The 19,740-nt window shown below is 41.5% G+C and overlaps 1 protein-coding gene across 3 annotated transcripts in view; it reads left to right on the forward strand.

Annotated features, from left to right (window-relative positions):
- The window catches only part of LCOR (ligand dependent nuclear receptor corepressor), a 100,830-nt gene that overhangs the window by 29,095 nt on the left and 51,995 nt on the right, over positions 1-19,740 (forward strand). Inside the window, exon 1 of one of the 3 annotated variants that reach the window (XR_010917837.1) lies at positions 2,694-2,821. The exons of the other annotated variants lie outside the window; for them this stretch is intronic. The gene's annotated coding sequence lies outside the window, so the exon portion shown is untranslated. Of the gene's footprint in view, positions 1-2,693; positions 2,822-19,740 lie in introns of those variants that run through there. 3 annotated transcript variants of the gene reach the window in all.

Below are 19,740 nucleotides of genomic sequence, written 5' to 3' on the forward strand. Positions count from 1 at the left end.
GTCCTCGCTGTCTGGGGATACTTGAATCATTCAGATGGTGAATGAGTCAGTCAGATTTGAGTCAGGCTTCCCAATAAGTGAACTAGTCAGGGGAGTTATTACTATAGATGCTGTCTTGGAGGGATTGGGTGCTCATGCAGGGTCAAGGGCTGTCTTGGGATCTGGTCCCAACAAAAATAGACATAGTATAAACTGGCTAGAGGGCAATCTGATATGGTCTGAAGGCTCTGCATCCGTATCTGGATTCCCTCATGTACTGATCATGATAGACCAGATCAGAAACAAAGTCCAAAATCCTTCAAAGAGAAATTTCCCTACTTGATGACTTGAGTGGAGGAGAATCTGCTGCCAGTCTGCTCCCTTCACATCCTAGGGAAAATGAGTGTTATGACTGACTGGCTCAGCGGGCAAGAGAGAACATTCAGAGTAGGAACTACACCTAGAGGGTTCCACCTCCTGGTAGAGGAAATTGATCTCTCAGCAATAGATTTATTTGCCTCCCATTTGACTCCTAAAACTCCAGCGTTCTTGCCAGCTGAATCACAAAGCCAAGGCAACAGAGACCCTGTTGATCAGGTGGCAAAGGGATTCCTATATGCATTTTCTGGTAGCCCCATCCTGGCCAAGGAGGCCTTAGTTCTCTAAACTCCTCAACATGGCACAAAGGCCTCCCATCAGCTTTTTTTCCCCAGAAGAAATATGCTTTTAAAGCAGCCAATAATGCATGAGAATTTGGATAGTCTGTGTGTGTCTATCTGGCTTTTGAACAGTCTCAAGTCGAAGAACTAATATCCTTGCTTCTAGCTTCCTGGAAGAATTCTACTAACTCAGCATATTCATGAGCTTGGTTAAGGTTTGTTCATTGGTGGCAGGACAAGGATTTCTTCTCTCTCCCCTGCACTTCTTCTTCCCGCCCTCCAAAAAATATCTGCATCAGTATTACAGAGTCTTGATTTCAAAATGGACTCCGGCTAGGCCTGGTGGTTCAGAAAATCAAAGGTCAAGTAGCTGTTTTTGTCTAGCATCTTTGTGCAGCAGGCAAGATGTGGATTTAATCTTATCCAGATTTCCAGTGTTATATTTTGAGAGCAATCTCTTGTGCATCATCCTGAAGTACAGAGTTTTTCCATGGGGTATATGTCTGGTTCTCAGTCCTATACTCACTCTCCATTTGAAGTAGTCAGGAAAGTGTCTCCATACTTCCTAACCAATTAAAGTGGCATATTTTTTTAATAGCAGTCTCTTCAGCTTGCAGGATCTGAGTTGGAAGCTCTCACCATCGAATCTCAATACTGTACCTTCCATAAAGATAAAGAGATACTTGGAACTGACTTTGCCTTCATACCAAAGATTAACTCCAGGTTCCACAGAGCTCTCAAAATATAAATTAATCACACAGCTCAGTTCAGAAAAAGCACAGATAAAGGATCAGTCTGTCAGTTGGTAACAAAGAAGCCCTTGATCTTCCATTTCTGCATGGTGAAGGTATTATATGCTTCTGAGATTCAAGTCAAAAAGTGCAACTCCATTGTCGAAAATCAGAGCTCATTCTTTAAGCTGTGGCAACTTCATGGGCAGAAAGATCACTGCTATGAAATTCCTAGTGTCTTGGATCTGTGGACTTCCTTGCAGATAAGAATAGGGAAACATATCTGTGCATTATCTGAAAAAATATTTGCTTGAGGTAATGAGGCCCACAAATCCAGCTCATCTTGAATGGGCTGTTAACTTGGGAAAGAGGTGGGATTATTAACTGGCACTCAGGTTTGTTCACTGAATTCCTTGCGCTGCAGGAGGATTGTTAGTATTTAGTCTTCATGCTTAATCCTTACCTTTCCTCATGGACATAGTGTGGTTTAGAGATTTCCTCTGATGTGGAAGTCTCTCAACTGGGCTTCTCAGCGATGGAGCCACACCTCCCTGGCAGGTCAGATCTGTTTCAAGTCTGCATAGTGCAGAGACCTTATATCATGGATCTGTGGATTACATTACTTCAAGAAAGGAAACTTTCAGGCAAGGCACAGATAAATTTTCCTGTTCTACCCTGTGAACATGAAGTATTTACCTTGGTTGCTGCTCAGAGCTTTCCCAAAAAGCAACTGAATAAAACTGCTGTGGTTCTTGCTAGTTTAACCAGTGTCCTCAGAGTGCTGAATAGCAGCCATGAAACTGACCAGTCTTGTTAATTTCACTCTGCTGCTAGTTAAAGTTAGGATGTACTTGAGGACCCCACTTCTTCACTAACATTTAACCTTAGTCTGCATTTGTATCTTCAGAATCATAATAGCTAGCAATTTAATGAGTTTTGCAGAACTTGATGGCATTTGCTAAGGAAAGTTTTTATTTGCTGTGGGTGAGTGATTTTTTCAGTCCCTGGCCCAAGGGGATGCCCTTAGTGGCTCAAAGGTCACATAAGGAAGAATTTTCACTTCCCCTGCTCTCTCTTTGATGCCTCTATACTTCCAAATCCTCTTGCAATGCCTGTAACCAACTTGCTGTTTACTGTCATTCCTAGGTTTCTTTCAATTTACTCAAGTCTTTCCACTCTATCCCTATCATTGAATGTTTCAGATTATTTTTATCATATGTATTTTACACTTGTCCATACTGTTTTCCTGCTGTATCTATAACCTCTCTAGATCCATTTGTATTTTTGTCCTCACTAATGTTTGCAACATCTCCCCATGTAGTGTCATATAACTAACATGCTGTTTACCCTTTCTTCCAGATCCAGTTTCTGATCCTACTTCCACATTTGGGAGTATGCAAGGGACACACACATCTCTTTGCGTAGCTTGACTGGATATCCCAAGACTAGGATGTTAGTATACCTATACAATTTTATTTGCTTTAAAATGTTCCTAGTTTATTTGCACATGGTTGTTAAATTGTAATTGGCTACATCAGCATTGTACAAATTTAGAATGCTAGTGGTGAAGCAGCAATGAGTTGGTAGAGCTGTAATAGTATAGCCAAGATTTTAAAAGCGGCTGCCTAAAGCTAAGCTCCTAAATAAGTTTGGTCTGTCTTTAAAAATACTAAGTATCCCAGTTGCTATGATGGGAAGTTCTTTAGGCACCTTTTTTTTGAAAATCTTAGCCCTTGTTTTTAGTACAGTCAGCTATGGATTAATTCAGTATCAATCTTTGGATTGTGTTTAGGATACTTTTACAAGACCATTTAAACTTCTAAATGCATGGATATGCATGAGATTCTGGTCTGTAGAGACTTAAAAATATTTTAAATGGCAAAATGTTTTATGGAAATCTTGACATTTAGACTTTTGCATGATTTTTAGCTAGTTCTAAACTAGTTATGTATATTAGAGCTTATTCTTCAGCCCTGCAGTTCATGCCCGAATACTGTTCCATCTTTTATAAGGAAATAGCTTAAGTTGCAACAACAATTAGACAGCTCTAACTTTTGCATTGTCAAATTGTAGCAGTGGCTTGTAAAGTTCTTCTCCATCATGTTCTGAGCCATGGTTATTCCTGGTACTTCTTGCAAAGAAGATAACAATCTTCTGTTACAAAAGCAGTTGGCTGACAGCTGAGTCATTGGATGTACAAATCTAAAGACGGTCAACATTAAGGTTGAAATTCCTTCTATGCTAAAATGTGCATTCAGCATCTAGTCACTTTTTGGCGCGTCATGTTAGAAAATGGTCCATGCAACTTTTTTTCCCCTTTTTTGCTGAGAGTGCTAGCAAAGATGCACTTTTTTTATTCATTAGTAACTAGGTTTAGTGCCATCCCAAAACTTTCTTTACACTTTCCATTGGACAGCCATACATGGGTAATGATTTGGGGTAAGATTGAGGTTAAGTTGTTGAAGATCCTCATTCCCCAAGGACATATACTAGAAAATCACAGAGATCCTCGATTTGGGTGTCTCCTTCTACATTCTTTACAAGGTGCATTTGGTGTAGGGGCACAGGAAATGGGTGTACCCTTTCTAATGTCCTTGTTGCTGGTACTTCCTTGCTTCTTGTGGAAAACCAGGATTTGAGTGTTTCTCCAGACCTCACAGAAGAACTATGGAAGGAAGATTCTTTGGGCCTTCCTCACTTTGACCTCATTGGGGGTAGACAGTCTAGCTCTTTCGTTACCAAACTCTGATAGATGAGAATACTTGGGTGCTGATTCAGAGGTATTCAACAGCTCTTTTGAAACTAGTGTTACTAGTAACAATGGTTGAAAATTACTTAATAAAAGTTAGCGTAGCTTAAACTGCTCTGCATTGTGCCTCTGTAGATGACAAAATAAAATTTCTAGCACTGAACACTGTGAGTCAAGTGGTGCCATGTAGGCTTGCTATACAGGCTTACCTAGATGGTTCTTTTAAAGTCCAAAAAATATCTCTGCCAGTATTGGTTTGACAGGCATGCAGGGTGCTTTATGGAGAGCATGACAGGGTCCTGTCCCAAAGAGCTTACTCTGTTAAGAATTGTAGAGGAAGAAATGACCAACAGATGTGCGGGTTTAAGAAAAAGGAGGCTTACATAAGGTCGACGGTGTTTGTGTATGCATACATGGTGTTAATATTATCATTAGTGTATGGCTATGCAAGGGTCAGCAGTGGTACTTCAGCCTCTACAGTTTGTAGATCCAGCTGCTTGAGTCTGTTTCTTCAACCCTGTGTGGTGCTGCTGCCTGCCTCCCATTCTATTATGCACATTCTAATTTGCAATAGATCTTGGAAGGCTCCTGCAGATTCTACTGTGGGTTAGTTTACACAGTTGCTGTGGAGACAAGAAGTAGTGTTGCACTAGATCTCATACAAGCTCTTCTTGCATTGTACAACTCAAAGGGCTATAGTACTCACTACTGGCTCTGTCAGACACAGGCTGTTTTCAGCAGAAAGGTGGGCCTTCCTGTGCTCAATGGTACCTCCTGTGTCACATCTGTGGGATACACTCTCCAAGAAGCCTTTTGTGGAGAGGTCAGAGAAAATCTAAATTCAGACTTTAATCCAAAGGTTCTGTGTCAAGCAGACTTTGAGAGGGTTTGGGCAGTGTTCGTTACCTTGTTGGTGCCTTCCTGGCAAGGAAGGAGAAAACATTGCTGTTCATTTTTGGACCCACTAATCCTCACAATATTCCTTCAGTCTCCAAGGAACATCTGAGGCAAAACCAGACCTGTCCATAACTAAATGGTAAGACCATCTTTCTGAGGTGCCAGCCAATTTTTTCCCGTCTTGACAACTGTATCAGAAGGCTCAAGAGCCATGAGCACCTGTCTTCATATCATTTAAAGCTCCTGGATGGAGAGAGTGACTTGGTTGGCTTTGATGAAGTGTTTGGAGGCCCTGTAGCCGCCAATCCCCATGCTGCAGACCGGTTGAGGCAAATGTGGCAAGCTAACTTCAGAAGAAACACAGCACTATGCAGTGATCTTTCTGTTCTGTACCATCCCTGTCCAGAGCGGCTCATGCTGCTTCCAAGGAGAACGCTCCTACAAAATTGAACAACGTATGGGCTCCACCCAAGCAAAGTAGGAGTAACTGGTCCGTTTTCAAGGCTTCAGAAGTTAATTGTGGATCTGCAGTATGTCCCATCTTAACAATTCATCCCCTTCATCTCGTGACTTGATTAAACTTGAAGATAATTACTTACTTATAAAAGGGTACTGAACAGATAAACGAGGGGAGATGCAAGTCCAGTAATGTACATTGGCAGGTATAATTTGAACTGCACAGTTATGCTGAGAGTCTAAATTAACTAAATTTAGGAAAGAGACCAGAGCTTAATTTTGACATATTAATAAAAGCATACACACCGTAAACACCCATGGTCACAGTAAACTATGTATAATTATGTATAAAGAATGGGATAGAAAATAGTGAGTATGCAAATGGGTACATCATCACTTTGAATATGGGCTTCAGTTCTGATCACCTCTTAAATAAGCAATTTGCAGGCAAGTGCTTTGGTTAGGCTTAGAAAGACTAAAGTAGGAGGAGAGTGTGAATAATTGGGACTTTTTAGTGGAGGCGGCAAATAACTGGGAGGTATACAAAATAAATGGGAAGGTGAAAGTAAATTGGGTGCCTTTTCATTTATGCTCAACACAAAGACATTAGTGAAATTGAAACATATCCTCATAATGAGAGTTTTTATCCTCAGGATAATGGAGTGGTCAATACAGTACTTGATTAATAAAGAATTAAAGGAAGATAATATAATTAAGAACGATCAACATGGGTTATGGAAAATAGATCTTGTCCAACTAACTTGATATATTTTGAAGAGTTTGTTTGAGAACAGTAATAGTATTGATGTAATAAACCGCCTTCTGTAAAGTATTTAACTTAGTTCCACAAGATATTTTGATTTAAAAAAAAAAACAAAAAAACAAAACACTAAAATGATATAAAATTGACAGGGCCCCCCACATTAAATGGAATAAAAGACAGCTAACTGATAGGTCTCAAGCTGTAATTGTAAACAGGGAATAGTTATAGAGCAGCTGTCTTTCTAGGGGGGCTCTTGAAAGTATCAGTTGTTGGCCTTATCCTATTTAACCTTTTTATTGGTGACCTGGAAGAAAACATTATCACAGATAAAAATTTGCAGGTGATCTAAAAATTGGGGAAATAGTAGATAATGAAGAGGATAGGTCACTGATTCAGAGTGATCTAGATCACTTGGTAAGCTGGGTGCAAGCAAACAATATATTGTGTACACACACACCCTCTCCCACCCTCTACCTCTCCTCCCAGGAACAAACAATGTTGGGAGACTCTATTCTGGGAAGCAGTGACTCTGAAAAAGATTTGGGATGCTTGGGTAACCATCTGAATATGAGCTCCCTGTGTGCTAAAAGAGCTAATGTGATCCTGGGATGGATAAACAGGGAAATCTTGAGTAGGAGTGGAGAGGTTATTCTACTTGTGTGGGTGGTGCTGGAATACTGTGTCCAGTTCTGATCTCTGCAGTTCAAGAAGGATGTTTATAAATTGGAGACAGTTCAGAGAAGAACCAGGAGGGCAATTAAAGGAATAGAAAACCTGCCTTATAATGATAGACTTAAGGAACCCGATTTGTTTAGCTTAGCTAAGAGAAGGCTAAGGGTGACTTGATTACAATCTATATAAGTACTGACATGGATAAGAAATATTTGATAATGTGCTCTTCAGTCTAGCAGACAAAGGTCCAATGGAAGTTGAAGCTAGACAAATTCAGACTGGAAACAAGGTGTACATTTTTAATAGTGAGGATAACTAACTAAAAAAGTTGATGGTGACCAGATACTTAACACAATTAATATTAACAACAAGGGGTGGGCAAGCCAAAATAGGGAAAGAACAGGTTAAATAATAATATTTAGATACGTTACATGTGTTCAAGTTGGCAGGGCCTCATGAAATTCATTCTAGGGTACTTAAGCAGCTAGCTGAAGGAATCTCAGAACAGTTAGTAGTTATGTTTGAGAACTCCTGGTGGACGGATGAGGTCTCAGAAGACTGGAGAAGAACAAACAGTACCTATCTTTAAAAAAGGGAAGAAAAAGGACCTGGGGAACTATAGCCTAGTCAGCCTAACTTTGATACCTGCTAAGATATTGGAACAAACTATTACGCAATCAGTTTGTAAGCACTAGGTGGATAATAGGATTGTAAGGGAAGAGCCAGCCTGGATTTGTCAAGAACAAATCTTCCTTCTGTGACAGGGTTCCTGGCCTAGTCGGTGGGGGGAAGCAGTAGATGTGATATATCTTGATTTTAATAAGACTTTTGACACAGTCCCACATGACATTCTCAAGCAAAATAGGGAAATGTGGTCTAGATTAAATTACTATAAGGTGGTTGCACAACTGATTGAAAGACTGTACTCAAAAATTAGTTATGTTTGGCGTCAAACTGGAAGGGCATATACAGGGGTTCTGCAGGGGTCAGTCCTGTATCTGATACTATTCAGTATTTTCATTTATTACTTGGAGCATGGATGGGAGAGTATGCTTATAAATTGAGGGTTGCAAGCACTTTGTATAGACAGGATTAGAATTCAAAATGCCCTTGACAAATGAGAGAATTGATCTGAATTCAACAAGATGAAATTCAATAAAGACAAATACAAGGTACTAAATTTAAGAAAAAATCAAGTGCACAACTACAAACTGGGGAATAACTGGCTAGATTGTATTACTGCTAAAAAGGAGCTGGGGGTTATAGTGGATCACAAATTGAATATCATGTGATGCAGCAGTGAAAAAGACTAATATCATTCAGAGGTGTATTCATAAGAATGTCATGGAAGACCTGGGAGGTAATTGTCCCACATTACTTGGCACTGGGGTATTGTGTTCGGTTGTGGGTGTCACGCTTTAGGAAAGATGTGGACAAATTGGACAGAATAAAGAGAACAACAACAAAAATGACAAAAGGCTTAGGAAACTTGTCCTCTGATGAAACATCAGAAAAACTGGGCATGTTATTCTTGAGAAAAGAAGACTGAAGAGGGAGCTGATAAGTCTTCAACTCTGTTAAGGACTGTTATAAAGAGGGCAGAGGTCAATTGTTCTCCATGTCCACCGAAGGTAACCCAAGAAGTAATTATCTTAAATCTCTCTTGCTCTAGATGAGGTTAGATATTGTGAGAAAGTTTTTACTAATATAAAAGTAGTTAAGCTCTGGAATGGACTTCCAAGGCAGGTTGTGGAATCCCTGTCACTGGAGGCTTTTGAAAATGGGTTGGACAAACACCTGTCAGGGTTTACTTGGTCCTGCCATTGCACAGGGTGGCTAGACGTGATGACTTCTTGAGGTCCCTTCCAGTCCTTTATTTCTGTGATAATTAGCAATTGGAACAATTTACCAGTGGTTGTGGTAGATTCTTCATCACTGACGATTTTAAAATCAAGATTGGCTGTTTTCTAAAGGATCTGCTCTAGGAATTAGTTCTATGTCCTCTGTTAGACAGGACAGACCAGGTGATTGCAGTGGCCCCTTCTGGCCTTGCAATGTATGAACCCTTCTATGTAGCCTATGGATCTGCAGGATGCAAGATCAAGGTTTAAAGATTAGCAAATTTCAGAGAGTTAGACACAGTAATAGTGAACATTAGTTAGGTTGAAAAACAGGGCCTGTAAGCCTTCATGCTTCAGTCAGCCACTCACTACTTGGGCATTGCAAGAACCTTTCCCTGGGGTCAGATTATTCCATAACTGGCTACTGCATGATTTCTTGCACCTTCATTCAAAGCAGCTAGTGCTGGGCTATGTGGACCAATGATGTGGTATGCCGACTGTAGTCCCCAGGTACTATACTTCTGCTAATGGTTAGAGTTGCTTTAGAGCTGGTAATCCTCTGTTATGTTCTAATTCCTTATCAGATCTACTCAAGCTAATCCCCCAGAACCAGAGGAATAGCAGGACTCATAACTAAGTGACTTGGGCCTGAGGCTTTAGAACAGGGGTGGCCAACCAGTCAGAGACAAAGAGCCAAAAAATAGCTGTCAATAATGCCAAGAACCACATTTTCCTCACCCTCCTCTGACAATTCTCACTGATCCCTCATTTGCGGGGGCAGCTTGTCAATTTCACTTCTCAATTGACAAGCTCCCCTCCTCTCTTACCCTCCTCCAACAAGCAGTAATCTGTCAATTTCTGGGGCAGCTTATAAATTTCACTTTCCCCTCCACTCTTACCTCTGCAGACAATTGCCTCTGATCTGTCAATTTCGGGGAAGCGTGTCAATTTCACTTTCACCTTTGCTGCTGCTTGTCAATTTCAGAGCAAAGAGCTGCAAAAGCCGCATTCAGAGGAGCAAAGAGCTGCGGGTTGGCCACCCCTCCTTTAGAAGATGCCTTCTCCAGTGTTAAAATAGCTGTACCTCGCTGTAGCTAGGATGCATGCTTTACCTACACTTTCAAAAAGAACTCTCTTGTTTTCTTTACACCCCTGTCCAGGCTTAGATATGCATGCCCAGGCAGATGCTGTGTTCCATATACTTAGAAGTAGATACTTGTCTGTAGGAGGAGAACCTCGTTATCTACTATGAGCAACTCTCATTCATCCACCAATAACCTCTTCCATTTTTGAATATTCTGCATCCTCTCTGAACCCTTAGGATCATCCCTTCCCCAGACCACCTTCCTTTTTTACAATAACTGGAAGGCCCTTTGCTCAAAAGAGAGACAACTAAAATAAAGTACTCTAGTGAATATTAAGGGGGTAATTCTTCCTAATAGAACTTGTCCATTTTTTCTCACTAATAGAAAGGGTAGCTGGACCACCTGTAAATTGTTTCTGGAAGAGACCAAAAGGAACTATAAATACTTCCAGACCTCCCTCCCACTCAGTGTGAGAGGATACAAGATCCAACTGTGAGGAACCCATTAAATCCAATTGCTGCTTAGAGAGTACAAAGTTTTACAATATACAAATATGGTTCTTGTCTGAGATGGACACAGCTGTGGCTTTACTGTAAGGACAGTTATCTGTCAGAAGAGGACTTGTTCCCAAAAGAGAGAAGCTGTTGGGGTGTTTAGATACTAAGCGATGGGGACCACTTAAGTACGTATATAATTTTAATAGACGCAGCCCTGAGCTTCAACAGCCTCTCTGTTCACCAAAACTATCTTGTGTTGAGATACTGCACCAAAATCAAGAAGGTGATGTCTCCTCTAATTTTAAGAGTGGACTTGATCACTGTCTATAAGTACCTGCACACAGAAAAGATACTTGGCACCAGTGGCTTGAGAGTTTGCAACTCTGGCTATCCAAATGGGGCTGTGGAAGCGGGGAGGTAATGGTAGAGCATAAATTATGCAATAAGGAAATGTCTCTTAAAAGAGATCCTTGGCAGCTTTCTCTTTAAATGCCACCTCATGTTCTTTCACAGAAAATTAAGATTTGCTCACCGGTGCTATAAGCAAATGCCTTTAACATTTGACCCAGGTAAGCTATCTGTCCATATATCTTTATAAAAATTCTCAGGGTGCTGGTAGCTACACAGAGACTGAAGGATATACTTGTTCATCTTTCATGAGAATAGTCAACTGATGGTCTACCAAGCATAGGTTCTCCCGGGCTCAGTTGATCTCTAGTGATCACAAATTACAGCCTGAAAAGCTCTTTGCAGTTCATCTGAAGAACCTGGTTCCTTGTCTCCCACAGATGCCAAAACATCAACTCCTCTCTCTAACTATTCATTTATTTAGCAAGTTTTAACAGGTTTATAAGTCCTTGCCATGTAAATATCAGAGTCCATAAAAAGATCATTGACAGTGAGCTTTTGTTTAGGGAAGTACTATACCATAATAAAATAATCAGTTCTCTCTGATTAACATGTGGCAGAGTGAGCATCTTTTGAAGGTATCAGCCTCTCAAGTGAGGAACATTGAATGGATTTTTCAAAGACCTACACCAGTTTCTAGAAGGTCATCACATTTATCTAATGGATAGCATGAGAGCTATGCTATACATCAAAGGGTGTGGAAGAACTAGATTGGGTTCTCTGTTACATGAAACCACAAACCTTCCTAATGATCTGAAAAACACCTATCTTTCATATGCTCTATAGCAAGGGAAAACTCAGTTGCACAGTAGACTGAGTAAGCAGGCAAGAAATCCCCTACACCCTTAGCAAAGAAATTCAGATGGCCAAAGATATATCTCTTGGTATCTAAAACAAAAGCCTCGTCACTCACCAGGAGATTATTCTAACAAGTTTACAGAGTGATATCCCATGTGGGAGCCAAAGTGAGTTGATACACGTCTCTGTTTGGGGATTTCCTTACCCAAAGTGAAACAAGCCAAACTCCAAAAGCTTCAGTTCGTTAGGTGTAGTTCTCCAAATTCTTGTGTGGAATTCAGTTTTCAACAGGAAGGCTAAGGTTCAAGACAAAAACTCTTCTGTTCTGATCAGCAATACAAGGCCAATGTCCGAGAAGAATAAAATCATCCCATGTTCCTAATGAAACTGTTGAATTTCTCAAATATTTGTTGTTCTGAGCATTTTGTATCAATTAAAACTTTCATTTCAGGGCTAGTTGGTTGAATCAGGTCAAGATAAGATGAGTGGAACTAAGCTTGAATCATTTTATGTTCAATTAAATTAACCTGAAAGTCCAGAGAACCAATTTTGTACCTGTTTGCATCCAGAAACAAAAAGGACACAATTTTCCAGGCAGAAAGGCCTACTCAGTTTAGCTCCTAGAATGCCCCTTTCCTAATGGTGGCCAACAGCACACCTATGAAAGATGCCTCTGGAGAGGGCTACAGTCATTTTATATAGGAAGTATGAAGAGATTATAGGCTTGTCTACATGGTGGGGTAATGTGCCCATGGGGGGGGGGGGGGGAGTGTGATTTTAAAGCAAGCATGTAGGAAATCATAAATCAGCCTTCAATTCCTCTTGCTAATGCATAGGTTCTTGTTGGCAGCTTTCTAGAAGGTTCTAGTTTTTTCTAACGCATCTCAAGTTGTATCTTGTGAGTTTTGGCCAACCCTGCTTTTTTTTAATTTTGTTTTTTTCCCTTTAACTCTTAGGTTTAGTATCTGTCTGTTTTCTTGTTAGTGAAAGGGGACCTTCCAGACAGCCTGCTAGGCTTTCAGAATTCGGGCACTTTATTTGCAGAACCTCAACTTTCACCAATATAATGCAATACTAAAAATCAAGCCCCACTTTCATTTCAAAACGTAATACACATTTTTGTTGTCTTTTAAACAAACCAACCCGCTACTCCCCAAAATGGAATGACCCTATATAAAGAAAAGAGATTATTTACATGTAGCAAATAGACGATTACAGAAAATCCTTCTGCTGTTTTCATTCTTTACCATCCTGTGGTTTTGGAGGTTGGTGTGAGGAAGCATCTAAAGAAGAAGGTTCCAAACTCTAGTCTGTGGAGCACTGACTGCTGCTCAGAAGAAAGCTGGTGGGTCACATGGGGCCAACTTGTCTTGGTTTCCAAGTCCTAAATTGCACTAAAATAGATAGTATCAATTTCCTAATACTGCTTTTCCACATAAACAGTTGCTGCAGAGATGTTGTGTCCTCATGAATGGAAGAGAAGGGTCACAAAGAGAGGGAAGATGGTCAGTGAGACAATACCCCTATTAAAATGTGGACCATATTATGAAAAAGTTTGAGAAATCCTGATATAAAACATCCACAGCAAAGCAGATTAAAGTAAGGCAGCATATAAATCCAGACTCTCCTTCCCACCTCCTCCCTCTCCAAGCCCCTAGAATATTAAAGCTCAGTCTGCCAGAGTAATTGCCGCTTCACGAGAAGGTGACAAGGTAACTGCCACTTAGAAATCAAGAAAATCTGAGGATTGTGTCAGTCAGGTTTTTGGCCTGGAGATGGTATGGAGATTACATGATGTCACTAGTGGCTGATTCTCCTCTAGACAAAACTGTCCAGACTTCAAAATCTACCCATAACCTTAGATACCATGAACTCCACCTTTGTGGTCAACTCTACTGGAACGCTAGCAGAAGGGATGAGTTCACACTGGGGTGGTTGTGTTTTCTAGCTAGACAGGAAGGATAGCTCAGTGATTAGGGTGCTGGGCTAGGATTTGGGAGACCTGGGTTTAATTCCTTGCTCTGTCACAGCCTCACTTAGTTTCTTTGTGCCTTAGTTCCCCCTCTGTGAAGTGGGGATAGTAGCACAGCTGTTCCTCATGGGGTGTTGTGAGGATAAATACATTATAGAGTATGAGGCACTCAGGTATAATGGTAATGGGGGAGGAGGGGCATATATATATATATCTAGATTCTTGATAGTACCAGATAATTGCCTCTCCACCTTGGAAGCTGTCTCGTGGGATTCTGCAAGATTTTTTTTTCTGTTGTGTATGTTAGTCTGTTGGGGAGAGAGAGTTTGGACTGCAGCACTGTTAGCATATCAGAGAAGCTGGCTGTCATAGGATCATAGAAATGTAGCACTAGACGGGACCTCAATAGGGTATCTAGTCCAGCCCCCTGCACTCAAGGCAAGACTGAGTAATAACTAGACCATTCCTACTAACCTGACAGTTAGGAATTTTTCCTAATGTCCAATCTAAACCTCCCTTGCTGCAATTTAAGCCCATTGCTTCTTGTCCTATCCTCAAAAGAGCAATTTTTCACCCTCCTCTTTGTGACAACCTTTTATGTACTAGAAAACTAAACTGTTCTCATGTCCATCTCCCCCACACCCCCCAGTCTTTTCTCCAGATTAAGCAAACCCAAGTTTTTCAATCTTCCCTCAGAGGTCATGTTTTCTAGACGTTTCATTATTTTGTTGCTCTGCTCTGGACTTTCTCCAGTTTGTCCACATCTTTCCTGAAATGTGGTGCCCAGAACTGGACACAATACTCCAGCTGAGGCCTGATCAGTGCGGAGCAGAGTGGAAGAATTACTTCTCATATCTTGCTTAGAACATTCCTGCTGATACAGCCCAGAATGACGTTTGCTTTTGTTGCAACAGTGTTAAACTGTTGACTCATATTTAGCTTGTGATCTACTGTGACCCCCAGATCCCTTTCCACAGTACTCCTTCCTAGGCAGTCATTACCCATTTTGACTGTGAACCACTGATAACTACTCTCTGGGAATGGTTTTCCAACCAGTTATGCACCACCTTATAATAGCTCCATCTAGCTTGTATTTCCCTAGTTTTGATTATTACAAGGTCATCTTTTCTTTCCATGACATCCATATTGTTCAGGGTCTAGCTTTTTCAGTGCCTTATTGAGCAAATTCATTTGAGACTTAATTCAATTAAGATAGAGGTGATGGTGGTTAGTTGGAGGAGGCATTTGGACGGAATGGCAGATATGGGGCCTTTAAAGGTTTTGCTTATCCTTTGTTAATGAGGGTTGCAATTCAATGGCAACTCTGAATTCATAACTGCTTCTGGACTCTCCAGTGGCATAGATAGCTAAAGTATTTTTATCTGCATTTTGTCTGACTGTTTTGACAGTTTCTCTCTCTGGACCTTGCTAGTGTCAGCCATGCCTTTGTGTCTTCTAGATTGTATATTACTGTGATAAATTGTGCAGGCTTCCATTGGAAGGCACTAAACTGCAGCTGGTGCAGAAAGTGGCGGGGACTTGGCTTGGCAGGAAGCATGTTGTACCAGTGTCCCAAAGCATGCACTGGCTTCTGTACATTGAGTGGATGTTTTGAGACAACTATCCACAGTGACTCCAGGATCTTTCTTGAGTGCTAAGAGCTCATTTAGACCCCAGCGTTTTGTATGTATCGTAGGGATGATGTTTTCCAATGTTCATTACTTTGCATTTATCAACATTGAATTTCCTCTGCCATTTTGTTGCCCAGTCGCCCAGTTTTGCAAGATCCCTTTGTAACGCTTCACAGTCTGCTCTGGACTTAGCTGTATTGAGTAGTTTAGTATCATCTGCAAATTTTGCCACCTCACTGTTTACCCCCTTTTCCAGATCATTGATGAATATGCTGAACAGTGCTGGTCTCAGTACAGACCCCTGGGGCACATCATTATTTACTCTCTCCATTCTGAAAACGGACTATTTATTCCTATCCTTTGTTTCCTGTCTTTTAACCAGTTACTGATCCAGGAGAGGACCTGTTTCAGGACCTGGCTTCTAGGTGCAGTTGAAAGTGTCTGCTGTGTAAAGATCCTATGTTGTTTGGGTCCTGGCTACTGGAGAAACTGAGCCTGTTGTGACATTTGAGATCAGCTGATGTACTCTTGCTTTCAAACCATAGGTTTAAACAGCTGGGGTCATAGCATCTTCAGCAGATGTCTGGTTTTTTCCCCCTCTGGCATTCACTTCGCTATTGCTTTTATAGAACCAGAGTTGTGATATTCAGGGCATAGTAGAAAGGCTATCTGTTTACCCAGGCCATTGTTGGCTTGAGGAAGGAAGATAATAATTCGAAAATCCAACTTTCTACCTTGCAGAGTAGTGTTAAATGATAAACCGAAAAGTTTAAACACCAAACTCGGAGAAATTAAAAATAAAAAAACCCTAATGATGCTCTACTTTTTGTTGCCCCTTATTCCTGCTTCCTTTGCTTGCTGTCTACTTTGTCAGCTCTTTGAAGGCAGGCATCTTCGTGCCTGTCTGTAAAGCACTTAATGCTGTTGGCCCTGTACACTTAAAAATAACAACTCTGCTGATAGGCGCCTGTGGTGATCTTTCATATTGTATTCCATTGATAAAAAGAATAAGTTGACACTTTGTAATTACACACGTCCCCACTGACATTGTGACAGCTATTTAAAAACATCAAAATCAATATTTTCAGTGGGGTTTTTTTTTCGTCACTTGTTCCATCTTGGTATTGCAAAGTTTTGCCATTCTGTTTCAGACATGGGTGATTTAATATCACATAGTTTAATATATTTTAAGGCCAGAAGGGTCAATTATGATCATCTAGTGCCGGGATGGGCAAACGTTTTGGCCTGAGGGCCACATCTGCGTATAGAAATTGTATGGTGGGCCATACAGAAGGGTGGGGGAAAGGGGCAGGGCTGTACGGGGGGAGTGGCTGCCGTGCAGCACTGCTTGGGGCTTGGAGCAGCTCTAGTCAGGGCGCCGCTGGGCCCGCATGGGGGGAGAAGGGGAAAGGCTGGGAGGGGGGAGCAGCCGCCGCGGCGCTTCATAGTGTGTGCCACAACCTTTCCGTGGACCGCTGGTTGGGCTGGAGGGCCTGATTAAAAGCTCAGACAGGCCGTATGCCTCCCGCAGGCCACAGTTTGCCCACCCCTTATCTAGTGTGACTTCATAATGCAGATGGTCGGGCTTCTCTAAATTAGTTCCTGCTTCGAGTCTATAGCTGTGGTTGAACTAAAGCGTATCTTTTAGAAAAAATCCAGTCTTGATTTAAACAATTTCAGAGACGGTGAATCCACCACAATCCTGGGCACGTTGTTCTAAAGGGTAATTACCCTCACTATTAAAAATTGCATCTTATTTCTTGTCTGAATTTGTCTAGTTTAAACTTCCAGCCATTCGATCTTGCTATACATTTGTCTGCTAGATTGAAGCACCCTCTACAATCAAATTTTTGTTCCGCATGTAAACTATGATCAAGTTCAGGGGTGACTTTCACTTGGTTATGCTAAACAGATTGAGTTCCTGGAGTCTCCTATAAGGCATGTTTTCCAAGTGTTTAATGATTTTTGTGGTTCTTCTCTGGACCCTCTCCATGTGCAACTGCCTTCCGGAAGTGTGGACAGCAGAACTGGACACTATTTCAATAGTCACCACACCAGTGCAAAATACAGAGGTAATATAACCTACCTACTCCTACTTGATAGTCCCCTTTTTATACATCCCAATATCGCATTAGCACTTTTAAGCCACAGTGTTGCACTGGGAGCTCATGTTCAGCTGATTATCTAGCACAGCCCCCAAATCTTTTTCAGAATCACTCCTTTCCAGAATAGAGTACCATAAATATGGCTTACTATGTTCTTATGATTTTACATGTATAATCTTATATTTGTCCATACTGAAACACATATTGTTTGATTGTGCCCAGCTTACCAAGTGATCTAGATCATTCTGAATCTGTGACCTGTCCTCATTATTATTTAAATGTTAAATAATGTAGGACCAAGAACCAATCCCTCTGGGACCACACCCACTCAATGATTCCTCATTTACAGTTCGTTTTTAGATGTACCAGTTAGCCAGATTTTAATCCATTTAATGTGTGCTGTGTTAATTTTGTATCGTTCTAGTTTCTTAATCAAAGTGTTGTGTGATATCATGTCAAATGCCATACAGAAGTCTTAAGTATCAACACTATTTCCATTATCAACCAAACTTGTCATCTCTTAAAAAAAGATATCAAGTTACTTTGACAAGATCTGTTTTCCATAAACCCATGTTTATTGTCATTAATTATATTATCCTCCTTTAATTCTTTATTAATCGATTCATGTATCAGCTCTTCCATTATTTTGCCCAGGATTGAAATCAGAGTGACCGGCCTGTAACTTCTTGGGCCATTTCTGTTTGCACTTTTAAAATATTGGCACTACATTAGTTTTCTTCCAGTCCTCTGGAACTTCCCCAGCATTCCAAAATTTGCTTAAAAAAAACATTAACTGTCCAGTGAGCTCCTTGGTCAGCTCTTTAAAAACTCTTGCATCCAAGTTATCTGGACTGGCTGATTTACATCTGTCTTACTTTAGTAGCTGCTGTTTAACATCATCCTTATTTTCCATTCCAACAGTAAATATAGCATCATCATCGGATATGAATACATCATCCTGCTTTTTCCCCAAGTACAGAGCAAAAATAATCGTTGATATCTCAAGAAACAGGTTCCAAATGGTCTCCCTGGCCTCCATCATTCCCTCCCTGGATCCTGGAGACTGGTACGCTGCCCTCGACTTAAAGGACACACATTTTCACATTTCTGTCCTCTGTGGTCACAGAAGATTTCTCAGGTTTATAATGGGTGAACATCACTACCAATTCCCCGCCCTTCCCTTTGACCTATCGGCAGCCGTTGCGTTTTTACGAAGTGATTGGCAGTTGTAGTGGCCTTAGTCAGGCATACAGGTTTATCCATACCTCAATGACTGGCTGATCAAAGGTTGGTTGCAGGCTCAAATACAGAACAGTATTAGCATGATCCAAGCCACCTTCAGAGTGCTGGGCCTGCTGATAAACCAGAAGTTAGCTCTGGTCCTGGTCTAGCAAATAGAATTTATTGGGTCAGTGCTCTCTCTACTTGACCCAAGCCAAGACCCACCTCCAGGCCATGTCAGACCTGATATCCAAGGTCATGGTCCACCCAGTCACAGCAAGTTTGCCTCAAGCGGCTGGGGCACATGGCAGCATGTACTTATGTAGTTCAGCATGCAAGGCTGCACTTCAGGCCCCTCCAGAGGTGGCTAACATCAGTGTACTTCCTGAGCAGAAACCACCTGGACTCAGTGGTCACAGTTCCCACCCTGGTTCACACCTTCTTGGACTGGTAGTAAGAGCTGAGATCGGTAATGGTGAAGGTGCCCTTTGTTACCCCTCAACTGTTGGTAGCCTTAATTTTGTATTGTATTATATGGCATTATATTAATCTTGTATGGTTGTATCAAATCTAGGGTGAGGAGCCCACCTCAGTAATCTCAGGATTCAGGGCCTGTGGTTCCAAGAAGAACTGTCCCTACACAAAAACATCAGGGAGATCAGGGCGGTACACTTAGTATGCCAAATGTTCCTTCCCCAGATCTCAGGTGAGGTGATGCAAGTTCTGACAGACAATACTGCGTCCATGTTTTACATCAACAAGCAGGGAGAGGCTTGATCTTCGGCCTTGTGTCAGGAGGCCATCTGTCTGTGGGACCTCTGCATGGAACACTCCATTCACCTCAAGACGTCACATCTCCTGGGAGCCTGGAATGTGCTGGCGGATCACATCAGCAGATCCTTCTCCTCTCACCACGAATGGGGTCCCTTCACTCAGAGGTTTCAAAGGTGGGGGCCTCCCCAGGCAGACCTGTTCGCTACCAGCCAGAACAGAAAAGGCTGCCAGTTTTTTTTCACCGCCCAGGCTCCCTCTTCAACACCTTTCTGCTCTCATGGACAGACCAGCTACTTTACGCCTTTCCCCTGATGCTCTGGGTTCACAAGGTACTCCTAAAAATCAAACGGAACAAGGCAAGTGTTACTCTGATAGACCCAGTGTGGCTGTGCCAGCATTGATTTGGCTTGCTTCCGGGTCTTTTGGTGGCCACTCCACTCTTGCTCCCATTCCATCTAGATCTGGTTTCACAAGACCATGACTGGTTGCTTCACCTGAGCCT

This window comes from Emydura macquarii, unplaced genomic scaffold, assembly GCF_026122565.2.
Source record: "Emydura macquarii macquarii isolate MOO-44397 ecotype Brisbane River unplaced genomic scaffold, CSIRO-AGI_Emac_v2 contig_3692, whole genome shotgun sequence".
Lineage (NCBI taxonomy): Eukaryota > Metazoa > Chordata > Testudines > Chelidae > Emydura > Emydura macquarii.